This window comes from Parasteatoda tepidariorum, chromosome 4 (genome assembly GCF_982258835.1).
Source record: "Parasteatoda tepidariorum strain Cologne lab strain chromosome 4, Ptep-v5.0, whole genome shotgun sequence".
Lineage (NCBI taxonomy): Eukaryota > Metazoa > Arthropoda > Arachnida > Araneae > Theridiidae > Parasteatoda > Parasteatoda tepidariorum.
Genome location: NC_141758.1, coordinates 61,122,494 through 61,136,417, shown reverse-complemented (window position 1 = coordinate 61,136,417; position 13,924 = coordinate 61,122,494). Strand labels below are relative to the sequence as shown.

Here is a 13,924-nt window from a genome sequence, read left to right as displayed (position 1 = left end):
AAAATATTCCTTAATGCAAGAAAAAATGCTGTTGAAAATTTTAATAGTATTTTCATCACTATATATTCAACCAATAAAAAAATATTTAAGACTTAATAAACTATATTAGCTCTGATAAGCATTGTTATCATATATATCAGAGAAGTGTTTTTATTTTTATTTTATTGTTCTTAAAAGTAAACAATACGGAGCCTGTAATTGCAATATACATTTTTTAAATCACAAACAGCCCTAACAGTCACGAATAAATGAAAATAATCGTTTCAAAAGAAATCTTATAAAATTTGATTCCTGAAATTGAAAAGTATTTATTAGAAATAGAATCTAACATCACGTATTCCCTAACTATGTAAAATAAGCTGAGATATTCTTTCAAACATGGAATGGTACTTAAAAATCCATTATCGTTAATGTTCGCAAAGAAGATTTTCGTATTCGAAAGAGCATTTAATATTTCTTTCAGATTTGTTATTAGAAAATATATCTGCTGAGAAAAGAAAATTTCTATTTTACGAATCGAATAAAAATAAATATATAAAAGTATTACAACTCTTTAAAGGGTAAAAGAATGTTCGTTTTACTAATCGGCTTATTCATAAATGTTCAAGACTTTCCAGCCATTTTATAAAGTTATGAAACATAACTTAGTTCATGCTAGATTTAAGATACACTTTAATATCTTAAAATAAATATTTTAAAATTGGAAAAATATGCATAGAATATACCACATTTCTTCCTAACATTATTATGAAAAGAATTTTATGTTATAAAAATATTTTCTTATGGACCTGCATCTTAGTAGGAAGTTAGTGATTTTAAAGCTCCGTTTTCAGTATTGAATTTAAAATGTAAGTAAATAAATAAATAAATTATAGATATTTTGAGCGAATTTTTTATAGTTAACTTGTTTTAAATATTAAATTAAATATTAAATTATATTCTAAATATTAAAAAAATATTAAGGAACGTTGCGCATTTTACAAGTTAAACGTATTTTGCTTGAGCAAACTGTATCACTTAGTTTTATAGCACAAAACTATGGATACGATTTATGCAAAATCATATTTTTTTTTTACTGAGTAAATAAAATAAAAATTTTAGATATTTTTTTTTGGTGTGTAAATGATTTTGCAAGCAGAAAAAGTTTTAGTGAAATTACAGTCCTGCATGGTACTGACAGTTCTGGTAAAATATAAAAACCATAATTCCGCTGATAAGAAACAGAACGTATGGTATTTAAACTAATAATTCCTGAATATTTTTGTTATAGTAATGGTTTACCGGAAATTTCGGTTTTTAAAAGTTTAGTTCTTACTCTCATTAACTCTTACTTACTTACTCTTACTTTAGTAAACAAATACAAAACTGAAAAGTAAATTTAACCGAATAAATGAATTTTATACATTGCTCTAAGGTAATATGATAAAATTTCCAAATATTTAAACATTACTGTCACATTTACACTTAGTGTAGCGTTACAATTTAATATTTTATTTATATCTAATCCTTTAATTTTCTTAAGCCATTAATTCCTTTTTATATAGCAGTTTGAATTTATTTTAACTTTCTGTTTGACCTTCCTCAATGGTCAACGCGGTCATTGCAATCCTTGTGTGGAGAGATATCAATCTATACCTGCCTTTCTTTTTTCTTCATTTATTTTTTTAAGGGGGACTAACTTTACCAATCTCTCTCCTTTGACTTTCAAACCCTGGGCTCCTTGAATTTGGTTGGCTATCAATTTTCTGGTCCTACACCAGTTAACAAATTTTTTAAGATACTTTAGGACGCATTCTCTCTCTCGTACATGCTTGCTTGGTGACACCTCTGTTCTTTCTTCGAGATGCGGACTTTGGTCAGTATCGAGGGGATCTATTTTTTTACATCTTTTTTCTTAGCCTGTATTTTAAATTAGATCAATAACCATAATCAATTTCTGTAAATTAAATATCTACATTTTATACCTTTAATTTTCCTTAACATTAAAGACCTTCTCAAATTTAAGCTTTCCTTCTATATTTATCTTTTTTAACTAGTCAAATTTCTCATTCTCTTAATTTTTATGCATGACGCCATTTTTCTTGTCACCCATTTCTTAATAAGGCTTTTCGTGTGTTACAACATGCATCTAGAGATATGTCTTACAAATTAAATCATGAATTCGTTCATAATTAAATGTGCAGAATTTTAACAAGTGTGTGTGTTCATTTCTTCATTTGATGATTTTAGTATTTCTTTCAGTCCTCCTGTATGTGGTTGACCCCTTCCTTCTCGCTGCCGTGAAACTGACGGAGTGAGATTTCGCCATCTATTTCTCGCTCCCGTCATATTTCCGGGCTGGAGTGTTCAGTAGTTAAGTGCCAATAAGAATAAAACTAATTCATTTCTTTCGCCCATAAAAAAAATTATTTCTCATTTTTCACACCAGATGGCCAGTACTAGGATATTTTTAAGGTAATTTTGGCCTTAATTTGTTATTATGAAATTCAATCATTTCCCGTCTTTTCACACAATAAATATATCTAAATACAATTACACATGCATACTTTCAACCTATCATCTATTTTAATATATAAATAAATTTACTTTTATTCGCACCATGAGATAAATACATAACATATTATATCAAACTAGGAGGCTCCGCCCCCTGCTCGCTAACGCTCGCCTACCCCCCAGAATTGCTACGCAATCCTATGTGGTTCACGCCGTGAACCATGGCTCGCTGCGCTCGCTCGCCAATGAACACAATGTTCTAGCACAAAGACATAATATATTATCATCAAAGACATAGTATTTTATCATCAAAGACACAGTATTATACTTATGTAGAAGAATTCTCCCAATGTTCTTATTGGCTTTTAAAAAAGTATATTAGCTATTTAGATTGTACATGGTGAAAAAATCAAAACATTAGCTAAATAAGAAACATATTAGCAAAATAAATTATCAAATATTGCTTCACTAATATTCTGCATTTTAAAGCGTGAAAATTCAATGCATAAATAAACGCGAAATATAAAGAAATTCAATGCATTCAATACAAACACCTAAGCGTTTTTTAGACGTTAAGGTAGCTCCCAGTAGAAAAATATCAATTCAACAGCGGCCTTTTAAAGCATTCTCACTTCAATTAATTAATTAATTCCTAATTGAGTTTAAATTAAATATTGTCATGTTTTTAGTGCATGAATCTGAATTGAACAACCTGATAACGCTCACTCTGGTTATTGTTATCTGGTTGCTCACTACGTGCTCTTGCGCGCCGAATCCAATCAATTAAAAATGAAAACTGTTGCCAGCGCGAGAAAAGAAATATCATCGGTTTTATTGATACATACATACATACGTACGTATTAGCGTTTTATATAATACTAGGAGGCTCCGCCCCCTGCTCGCTAACGCTCGCCATCCCCCGAGAATTGCAACGCAATCCTATGTGGTTCACGCCGTGAACCATGGCTCGCTGCGCTCGCTTGCCAATGAACACAATGTTCTAGCACAAAGACATAATATATTATCATCAAAGACATAGTATTTTATCATCAAAGACATAGTATTGTACTTATGTAGTAGAATTCTACCAATGTTCTTATTGGCTTTTTAAAAAGTATATTAGCTATTTAGATTGTACATGGTGAAAAAATCAAAACATTAGCTAAATAAGAAACATATTAGCAAAATAAATTATCAAATATTGCTTCACTAATATTCTGCATTTTAAAGCGTGAAAATTCAATGCATAAATAAACGCGAAATATAAAGAAATTCAATGCATTCAATACAAACACCTAAGCGTTTTTTAGACGTTAAGGTAGCTCCCAGTAGAAAAATATCAATTCAACAGCGGCCTTTTAAAGCATTCTCACTTCAATTAATTAATTAATTCCTAATTGAGTTTAAATTAAATATTGTCATGTTTTTAGTGCATGAATCTGAATTGAACAACCTGATAACGCTCACTCTGGTTATTGTTATCTGGTTGCTCACTACGTGCTCTTGCGCGCCGAATCCAATCAATTAAAAATGAAAACTGTTGCCAGCGCGAGAAAAGAAATATCATCGGTTTTATTGATACATACATACATACGTACGTATTAGCGTTTTATATAATACTAGGAGGCTCCGCCCCCTGCTCGCTAACGCTCGCCATCCCCCGAGAATTGCAACGCAATCCTATGTGGTTCACGCCGTGAACCATGGCTCGCTGCGCTCGCTTGCCAATGAACACAATGTTCTAGCACAAAGACATAATATATTATCATCAAAGACATAGTATTTTATCATCAAAGACATAGTATTGTACTTATGTAGTAGAATTCTACCAATGTTCTTATTGGCTTTTAAAAAAGTATATTAGCTACTTAGATTGTACATGGTGAAAAAATCAAAACATTAGCTAAATAAGAAACATATTAGCAAAATAAATTATCAAATATTGCTTCACTAATATTCTGCATTTTAAAGCGTGAAAATTCAATGCATAAATAAACGCGAAATATAAAGAAATTCAATGCATTCAATACAAACACCTAAGCGTTTTTTAGACGTTAAGGTAGCTCCCAGTAGAAAAATATCAATTCAACAGCGGCCTTTTAAAGCATTCTCACTTCAATTAATTAATTAATTCCTAATTGAGTTTAAATTAAATATTGTCATGTTTTTAGTGCATGAATCTGAATTGAACAACCTGATAACGCTCACTCTGGTTATTGTTATCTGGTTGCTCACTACGTGCTCTTGCGCGCCGAATCCAATCAATTAAAAATGAAAACTGTTGCCAGCGCGAGAAAAGAAATATCATCGGTTTTATTGATACATACATACATACGTACGTATTAGCGTTTTATATAATACTAGGAGGCTCCGCCCCCTGCTCGCTAACGCTCGCCATCCCCCGAGAATTGCAACGCAATCCTATGTGGTTCACGCCGTGAACCATGGCTCGCTGCGCTCGCTTGCCAATGAACACAATGTTCTAGCACAAAGACATAATATATTATCATCAAAGACATAGTATTTTATCATCAAAGACATAGTATTGTACTTATGTAGTAGAATTCTACCAATGTTCTTATTGGCTTTTAAAAAAGTATATTAGCTATTTAGATTGTACATGGTGAAAAAATCAAAACATTAGCTAAATAAGAAACATAGTAGCAAAATAAATTATCAAATATTGCTTCACTAATATTCTGCATTTTAAAGCGTGAAAATTCAATGCATAAATAAACGCGAAATTTAAAAAAATTCAATGCATTCAATACAAACACTTAAACGTTTTTTAGACGTTTAGGTAGCTCCCAGTAGAAAAATATCAATTCAACAGCGGCCTTTTAAAGCATTCTCACTTCAATTAATCAATTAATTAAATATTGTCATGTTTTCAGTGCATGAATCTGAATTGAACAAACTGATAATGCTCACTCTGGTTGCTCACTACGTGCTCTTGCGCGCCGAATCCAATCAATTAAAAATGAAAACTGTTGCCAGCGCGAGAAAAGAAATATCATCGGTTTTATTGATACATACATACATACGTACGTATTAGCGTTTTATATAATATAGATAGATGTAACAATTACCAATTTTTTACCAATATTATAAAAGCATATTTTGCGAGCAGCAATTTTTTAAACTTCATTATCAAAGAGCCTCGGTGAAAATTACCGAGATTTTTGTTGTTCCCATACAGCCATAAACACGGTACGTTTACCATATTCTGGTAGTTTTGACCATACTTTTTCCCCGTGTGTAGTTAACTTTTTAAAGAATTATGGCTTAAATATCTGAATTAAGAATATCAGGATTAAGGTTACATCAGGGATAAATTTTATCAATTTTTCCTGTTATGTGTATTTTGCGTAAGTAAATTATATTGATTACTTTGTAATATAAAACTTAGAATGAGTTCTCACAAAACCTTATCTTTTATCTGAGTACAGACTGTGGCATATAACTTTAATCAGATTTACTTCAAATGCTAAGTAGTTTTAGTGTAGAATACTTGAAGAGTGTAGAATAGTTGAATAGTGTAGAATAGTTGAACTGTGTCGAATAGTTGAATAATGTAGAATAGTTGTAAAAGTAACCAATCGTATTTTAATAAGCAATAATGTCTTAAGATATTGACATTTTTTAAAAAGGAAAACCACTTTAAAGTTTGAAAAAATGGCGAAAATTTCACAAAATTACCGATAAATTATTTCTAATGTTTAAATCAATTTATAAATATTGCTGTACAGTACTGGAAATGGTTAGGAGAAACATTATCAAACTGCAGTCGATATTTAAGGTTTTAAGATACATAATCTTATATTCTAGTTTGTATTGCCACTGGCATAAGCATACATCAATAGTGAATATGTCAATAAGGAATATTAACAAGTAGTATCATCAAAATTACACCGTAGATAATGTGTCCATACTTCATAATATTTGAGTTATTTAACTTCTCATTTTAAATTTCGATCAGTCCATCAACAGATATTTTTAGCACCGAAGTCAGGTGATTTTTACCACACTGTTTACTTACGGTCTGAGAACAGAGAGTGTTGTTGTTTCTTATGACACTTTTATAGCCAAGCTCTCCAGCCATTTGTCTTTCGCGAAATGAGCACCTCAAGAGGTAAAGTACCTATTAACTAAGAAACCCACGAATAGATTGCATCAACACTCATTCGTGAGGCTATTTCCTCAATGTAGGCATAGTTCTAAAGGGTAAGAAAATTGTTTCCGAATCCTTGTAGCCATGGTACTGCTCAGCGACCAACCGCAGGACTCAGATTGCTCAGATTTTACGCTGATTGCATGTACTCGTTGGATCTTTCCAAATTCAAAAATCGAACCCCCACTCCTTCGGACCTGCGAAACCAGATTCTATATCGAGGACCAGATTCTATAATCACTGAAGAAACTGTTGCTTGTTTCAAAGCAACAAATCTCATCATGGCTTGATTAAGATTTTCAATGAGATATCGCAGCGATCTGCGCACCTGCAGTGAAGTTCTTGACAGTATAGGGATTAAGTCCTAGACCGAGTTGGGAATTTAAATGATGCATCAGATGGTCTTATTTACGTTTCAATAGACGACAATACGCGTTCTAATAGAGTTGCCCTCGTTGATGACTATTTAGAGAGTGATGGCATTGCGCGTATGGCGTGACAGGCTTACTCAACGAATCTTTATCCATTTGAAAATCTTTGGGATGCAGTCACCCTAGCTGTGTGTGCTCGTTTACCTCCTGCAGCCACTCTCACAGATATGTAAACTGCTCCAAAAGAGGAATGGCAATCACTGGGCTCTGAAGTGGTTGACCACCTCGTAACAAGCATGATCACACACTGAACATTCTGTGTGAAAATGAGGGGTACTCACTGTGTTATTGTTTATCACACATTCTCTCCCTCTACTTCCTTTGTTTTACCCATTACTCACTTAAGCACTTTTACTCTGATAGCTTCCATTTTAATCCCTCAAGTTCATCTCTCTATCCAAACAGATATCTTCCAGTTCTATACATTGAATACTTCTAGAATTCTTGAAATGTCAACAAACGGGAATATCTGCCAAAAACATTTCCAGTAAGTTCTATCTAGAACTTTAAGATTTTCGATAAATAGAAGGGTGATTTGTCTTTAGAGGAGAGTAATATAATTATGAAAATAGATTATAACTTAGATGTACCGGTATGATGTTTTTTAAAGGGCTGTTAGTAAATTTTTGGAAGGTTGCAATTCTTAGTCAAAGTGATTTTAAGTAACCATGTGATAAAAAAAATGAAAATTATCAAAGTCATTTTATAGTTGATTTCTGCAATTTTCTACATTCTATGATGCCAGCATCTCTACACTCATACACACGATTGATGTCAGATTTTGCTGTCTTTTTTAAAATTTTAAACGTAATTTTGAGAATGACGTTAATACGACGTTAGCATATAATTTATGCAAATGCAATATTGTTTCTGCATACTATTCTTCGTTTTGTTTCAGAAATGAGCAGATTTGCTATTTCCTGTAGCAAATCTGCTACAGGAAATAGCATTTTTTTTCCTGTAGCATTACTTTTCTGCTCTTCAGCATTTTACAGCTCCGTGCTTTACTTTTGTATACATCCAACAATTTTATTACGACTTATACTTCATATACAATTAGTTTTTGCCGTAAAATCCTTTTTCCCGGAACATGTTACGGAACAAAAAATCTGATTCACCGTAAGTTTTGCAGTAAAAATTATGGTAAAATCACTGAATCGCTTTAAATAAATAAATATCACAGTAAAATTTACGGTATAACACTTTTCAGTAAAAATGAATTTTACCTATGATTTACCCAAAATGCCGATACTTTCTATCATAATTTGATCTGCAATCTTTTACAGTATGATTGATATTTTAATTATTAATTAGATTGTAAGTTTTAAGCAAAACAAAAGTTATTTACATTTACAAAAACTTAAATACATTATTAAATTAAAACACATTTTTAATTGAACTTTAAAACACTCTATTATGCAAAAATATGGCATGTTACGGAAATAATTCATGTAAGAACGCTGATGGCTATTCTATTCGCAAGGTGAAACTTCGCAGGTGAGTAAAAAGCAGCGAAAAAGAAAGAGGCATAGTGTGACCTTCAATTTGAAACACTAGTTTCTCATACAATAGACTTGCAGGTGTAATCGCAAGTACGTGGTTATTCACAGCTTGCAGGTATTGAAAATCCAGTAACGTAAATAATACGTAGTGATTGTATACTGAACGAAACATTGTCTACAAAAATATTAAAAATATTAAAATTATTTAAGTTTTCTCATAATGGTTAGGTATTGCATACAATGCTAAATGACAAACCAGCAAAATATCAAATATGATTGTTTCTTACTTTTAACTAATTTCTGATTCTGTTTCTGATTTACTACTACCTAGTTGAAAGTAATTTCTCGGTGCAACTATTTAATAATCCCCAGTTTGCTTTGCTTTCTTCGATGTGAAAGTCATAATATTTAGTAATTACCTTACGCTCTTTGTATCAACTTAGGTAAATATAGAAAGGTATGGATGTGAGGGGCTTTTTCCCGGTAAATTTAGCCGAGGTAGCTCAGGGGATAGAGACCTATGATATCCAATACCTCGCCTTCCAATGAGGTGACCCTGATTTTGATACCAACGATAGCTGGTCGATTCGAAATCTTCTCCTGGTCCCATCCCCGACCAAGAAGCTGCACTTTCATTCTAAAATTATGGTAAAATCACCGGCAGCATTCTGTCCATCCGATTAATCTTGAAGTTTACGGTAAAGAACATTTTTTTATCTTTACGGTTTTGAAACCGTTTGTAACTAATATGGTTATGAAGCCATTTACAACTTTTACGGTTTTAAAACCACAGAAAAGAAAATTAATTGGACATAGGAGCTAGGCTTCTCAATGGATAACGGGCAGAAGAGAGTACAGGACACAAATTGGGGAGTGCAGAGCACTGAAAACTCTCCATGTGTTGAAGAGAATGGAGGAAATATTGTGATGTCATTACTTAGACTCGAACCCCAGTTCTGTGGGTCATGAGACTGACAGATCTGCAGACAGATCATATGTGCGCAGTTGCAAGGAGCTTCGTAGTTTCATCAGGTGAGCCTAGTTGATGCGATAAAAATCTGGTTGTTTAACCGTTTTAGGTGAAATTAGATAATAATCGATTTTTCTCACAGTTTACAATTCAATTACCATCCATCCACGGTTATTTGATTGTTTATATAATATGGTAAATTGACGATTAAATACATTGACATTTAGCGATATCTTTCGATAAATTTTCTGACTATGTGATGTAAAATATTCTCGGTGGTAAAGGGGTCATAGGTTAGAATCTGCATTTCATCGGCTAACCATGGGAAATTTTCGTAGTTTTCCACTCAATATAACACAAATGCTGCTTAGTTCGATCAAACTGCTCTCCGCTTTATCTAGTTTCACCTAATGCTTGATCTAAGATTCACCTTGTTGATTTGCATTGTTGATGCAAATCACAGTGTTAACATTGATTCTGCATTTCGTACATTGCCGATATCATAAGCCTATTGCTTCACAAGCTCGGGGAAATGCATGTTGTTTCTATACCAAGGAAACATTTACTTACTGAAATTCAATATTGATTTTACATTGCTGGTGCAAATTACATTGTTAGAATGGTTTATAAGCAAAAATGACGGCTCGATCACCAATTTGTGTATTTTCAATATTATTCAGGTTTTACAAATTAATAACGAGGAAAATCGATTCTCTCTGACAGTTATTTTGCGGTGAAGATGAGCCGAGGTTTGGAAAAACGATTATTGTCTACTCGTAAAAGAAAAGAGACGTATAATGAGTAAAATCACGGTTAAAATTAGAGACTAAGTATTCATTGGGATGAAATTTTGTGAAAAGAAATATTCTAGTCCAACCCAATTTTCAGATTTTATTTTTCCTAACATAAAAAATAGTATTTTTTTTTTAATTTCTTGGAGAGGTAAAAAATATTAATAATATTCTTGTTCTTTTTTTCTCACTCCAACTGAAAGCTTGATCTTGAAGGCTCATAAAATTTGAAATTGACATTCGATTTTCTCCAAATCAACGTTTTGTATATAAACCTTTCTTCCTCGTCATATGTCAGTAATAAAGCTTATTGGAACAAACATTTTTGTGGATTTACGAACACCCGCTTCATAATATATACTAACAATAGAAAGCTATTTATAAAACACATTTTTCAATTAAAAAAAAGTCTTATTAAATGAACTGAAAGCAAATAACTAAGTTCTATACACACATAACGTAATTTAAACATAAAATGTTCACAATGTCTCTTGGTAGTCACTTAGCTTTTCAATTCAATAGAGAACAACCAGAATGGCTGTTTAAGTACTGAAATAGCTTTAGAATAAACTTTTTTAAAAAAAAGAGCTATTATAACGATTTTAGACAAGTATATGCAAAAATTTACAATTGTTTATGCGTAACCTGAAAAAAATAATTTTTCAAGAGTGAGTTTTTAAATTTTTGGAAGCATTTTTTAGAAATAACGGCAGCTCTACTTTTTGTATTTTGTTGGTTTTTAATAAAATATTTCAACTTAATTATGCAAAATTTCTTTTGGTACTTTTCTCTTGTGGTCTTTCCAGTTTTACAAGTTTTAATTCATTTATTTATTTGTTTTATCTCTTATATATTATAGTTCAGTAGACATTAAAAAATTAATTATTCAAAAATTTATCATTTAAAGACGAATTACTTAAAATACATTTAAGTTGCTTGTGTATCATTTTAAAATTTCATAAATGCAATAAAAATTAAAAACAAAAATTCAATGTTAATTAATTAAAAAGCAAAATTGTACATTATAATATTAAGTGAATATATATAAGTTCAGAAAATATTTTTAAACTTTATATCTATAAAAAATTTAAAATATGCAACTATATTAAATTCATAACAGCTTATATCAATTATAAACACTTTTATTTTAATAGACATTTATAAACAGAAAACATTGATAGCTTAATGTAACAGATATATAAATTATGCTTACCAAGCCCCATCAAACATTGTTTTCAACTTTATTGTACGTATTTTTAATTGAATCATTTAAATAGCATTCTTCAATTTTTTTATTATCTTTAATTACATTGTTCAATGAACTTCTAAAAGAAACTCAAATTCCAACTTACCAACTCCAAACAATGAAGTTAATTTCTTTTTTGAATCACCAGAAAGAAAGTTTTAAGTCGAGCCAACATAATCCAAACTTTAAACAAACAAAAATATGCCTTCAAAATAAAGCCAGAGGCATACACTAAAACTAAGGTAATGACGTCCCAGAAAACGGCACACTTCCAAAAGTTTTAGAAAAAAAACTACAACTTCCACTTTCTCCTTCAGCTAGAAAGTAACCAGAAGAATTAAAAAGACGAATTGTTCACTCAAAGACTATGAGCAGTTGAACTAACGGAAAACTGTCTAGAGTTAGGACTCTGGATGGGAGTTCATCGATTTCAGACGATATTTGAACGAGCCACAAACACCAGCGCCACTTCTTTTTAAGTAATAAGTAGCCACGGTATTCCTGGGTTTATTTTTTGATTTTTAAAAAGGCAAGAATACGCCGGCTTCTAAATATATATTTAAGTTTTAATTACAAGTCATTTAGAGCGCTGATTTTATTTCTCAGTGTAATATTTTTCCGTGGGTTCGAAATCTGTGTTTTGTGACGAACTTGGTTCTTTAAAATATTTTTTTAAAGGAAACATAAATAAATAACAAAAATTCCAAGCATTGATTTCAAATTATGCTTAAATAAGTCGCAAACAATGGCTTCACTTCCTTTTAAGTAATAAGAACTCACAGTTTTACAGTGTTTATTTAAAAAAAGTAAAGAATGCTTCCTATTCCAAATATATATTTTAATTTAAATTACGTTCTCGATTTGAATACTGAAGGATATAGACTACAAATTAAAATTTATTTTATTCATTAAGCGTTATATTTCTTCGGGGGTTCAAAATGTATATTATTTTACAAGCCTAATATTTCAAAATCATTTAACAAAAAAAAAAAAACATAAATACATGCTAAAAATGTCAAACAATGCTTTAATAAGTAAAAAAACAGAACCAGTCTTTTTTAGGTAATAAGTAACATATTATTTCTATATTTATTTTTAAAAAGTGAATAGTCCATGCTTTTTACATTTACGTCAGAATTACTATATCATCTAATACATTGAAGGATATATTTAATTCTTTAAAATAATTACCATACATAAACATTAAAAATTTTAGTAAAATTGATTTTCATAATGGTGATAAGTATTATTATAATAACAATTCAAGAATAAATGTAGATTAATTATCAATAAAAATAATCTATTGATTAAAATATGGAATATCTCAAAAATAAACTATATTTCAATTGTTACATAATTTATAAAAAAAGTGAAATATTTAGCATTAAACACATCGTTAGTAATAAAGCATGAATTTTTTTAAAACTATTATAAGAAAAGTATTATAAAAAGTTTTAAACAAAAATTGTCGCCTGTCAATTTTACACAAAAATGCACTAGATTTTACCCAAGTATCACTTAATATCAGATAATATTAATTAACCAAAAAATCAGACATTTTGCACAACTTTCAAATATTAGAAAGTTACAAAATATCGCTGTTTTCTCACCTTTGTATAACGCTTAATTCTAACCAAACCAATATTATTTTGCATTACTTTTGATGCTTTCTGTTATTGTCTTGAGTCGTTGTTTTTTTTTTAAATTTTGGAATAAGCAAGGCGAAGACTTGCATGTTAGTAGAATAGTTTGACAATATAGTTTTACTTAATTTTCTGTATTGTTGTGAAGCAATAGGGCGTAGAATAGTTTTATAATGTAATTCCGCGTCATGCTGTACTTAGCAATACAGAAATACTAAATAAAATTATATCACTGAATTCTGCTACCATGCTTCCCCCACCCCCTCTTACTCTATGGTATATATTGTTTCCAGTTGAATTTTTGAATGAATATTTCAATATAAGTTGAGAAATAATAATTGAACAGCTTCACTTTTAATTATATTTTATTCTGTTAATTTATGAAACAGGTTTTATATAAATCAATACTCTAGTCATCTCTCATTTTACTCTAGTCATTAATTGTCATACATTATTCATATTCTGAAATTATATAATAGAAGCCCACACTATATAATTGTGAAAATATATTTATATTTAAATCGAGTGGTGATTTTAACCTTAAAGTATAGCGATATATAATTTATTTCTGTAGTTTTATTTAAAGATTTATTCAAGATTCTTTATTCTTACAGTTCCCAATCTGAAATTTTACTTAATATAACACCTGAAACAAAACCCAAAAGCACCATTAAAAT

The 13,924-nt window shown here is 30.5% G+C and overlaps 1 protein-coding gene across 2 annotated transcripts in view; it reads right to left on the bottom strand.

Annotated features, from left to right (window-relative positions):
- The window catches only part of LOC107443942 (cell adhesion molecule 2-like), a 74,268-nt gene extending 62,282 nt beyond the window's left edge, over nt 1-11,986 (bottom strand). For both annotated transcript variants that reach the window (XR_015433090.1, XM_016057967.3), the window contains exon 1: nt 11,711-11,986. The gene's annotated coding sequence lies outside the window, so the exon portion shown is untranslated. The remainder of the gene's footprint in view (nt 1-11,710) is intronic.
- Between the last annotated feature and the right edge of the window lie 1,938 nt (nt 11,987-13,924).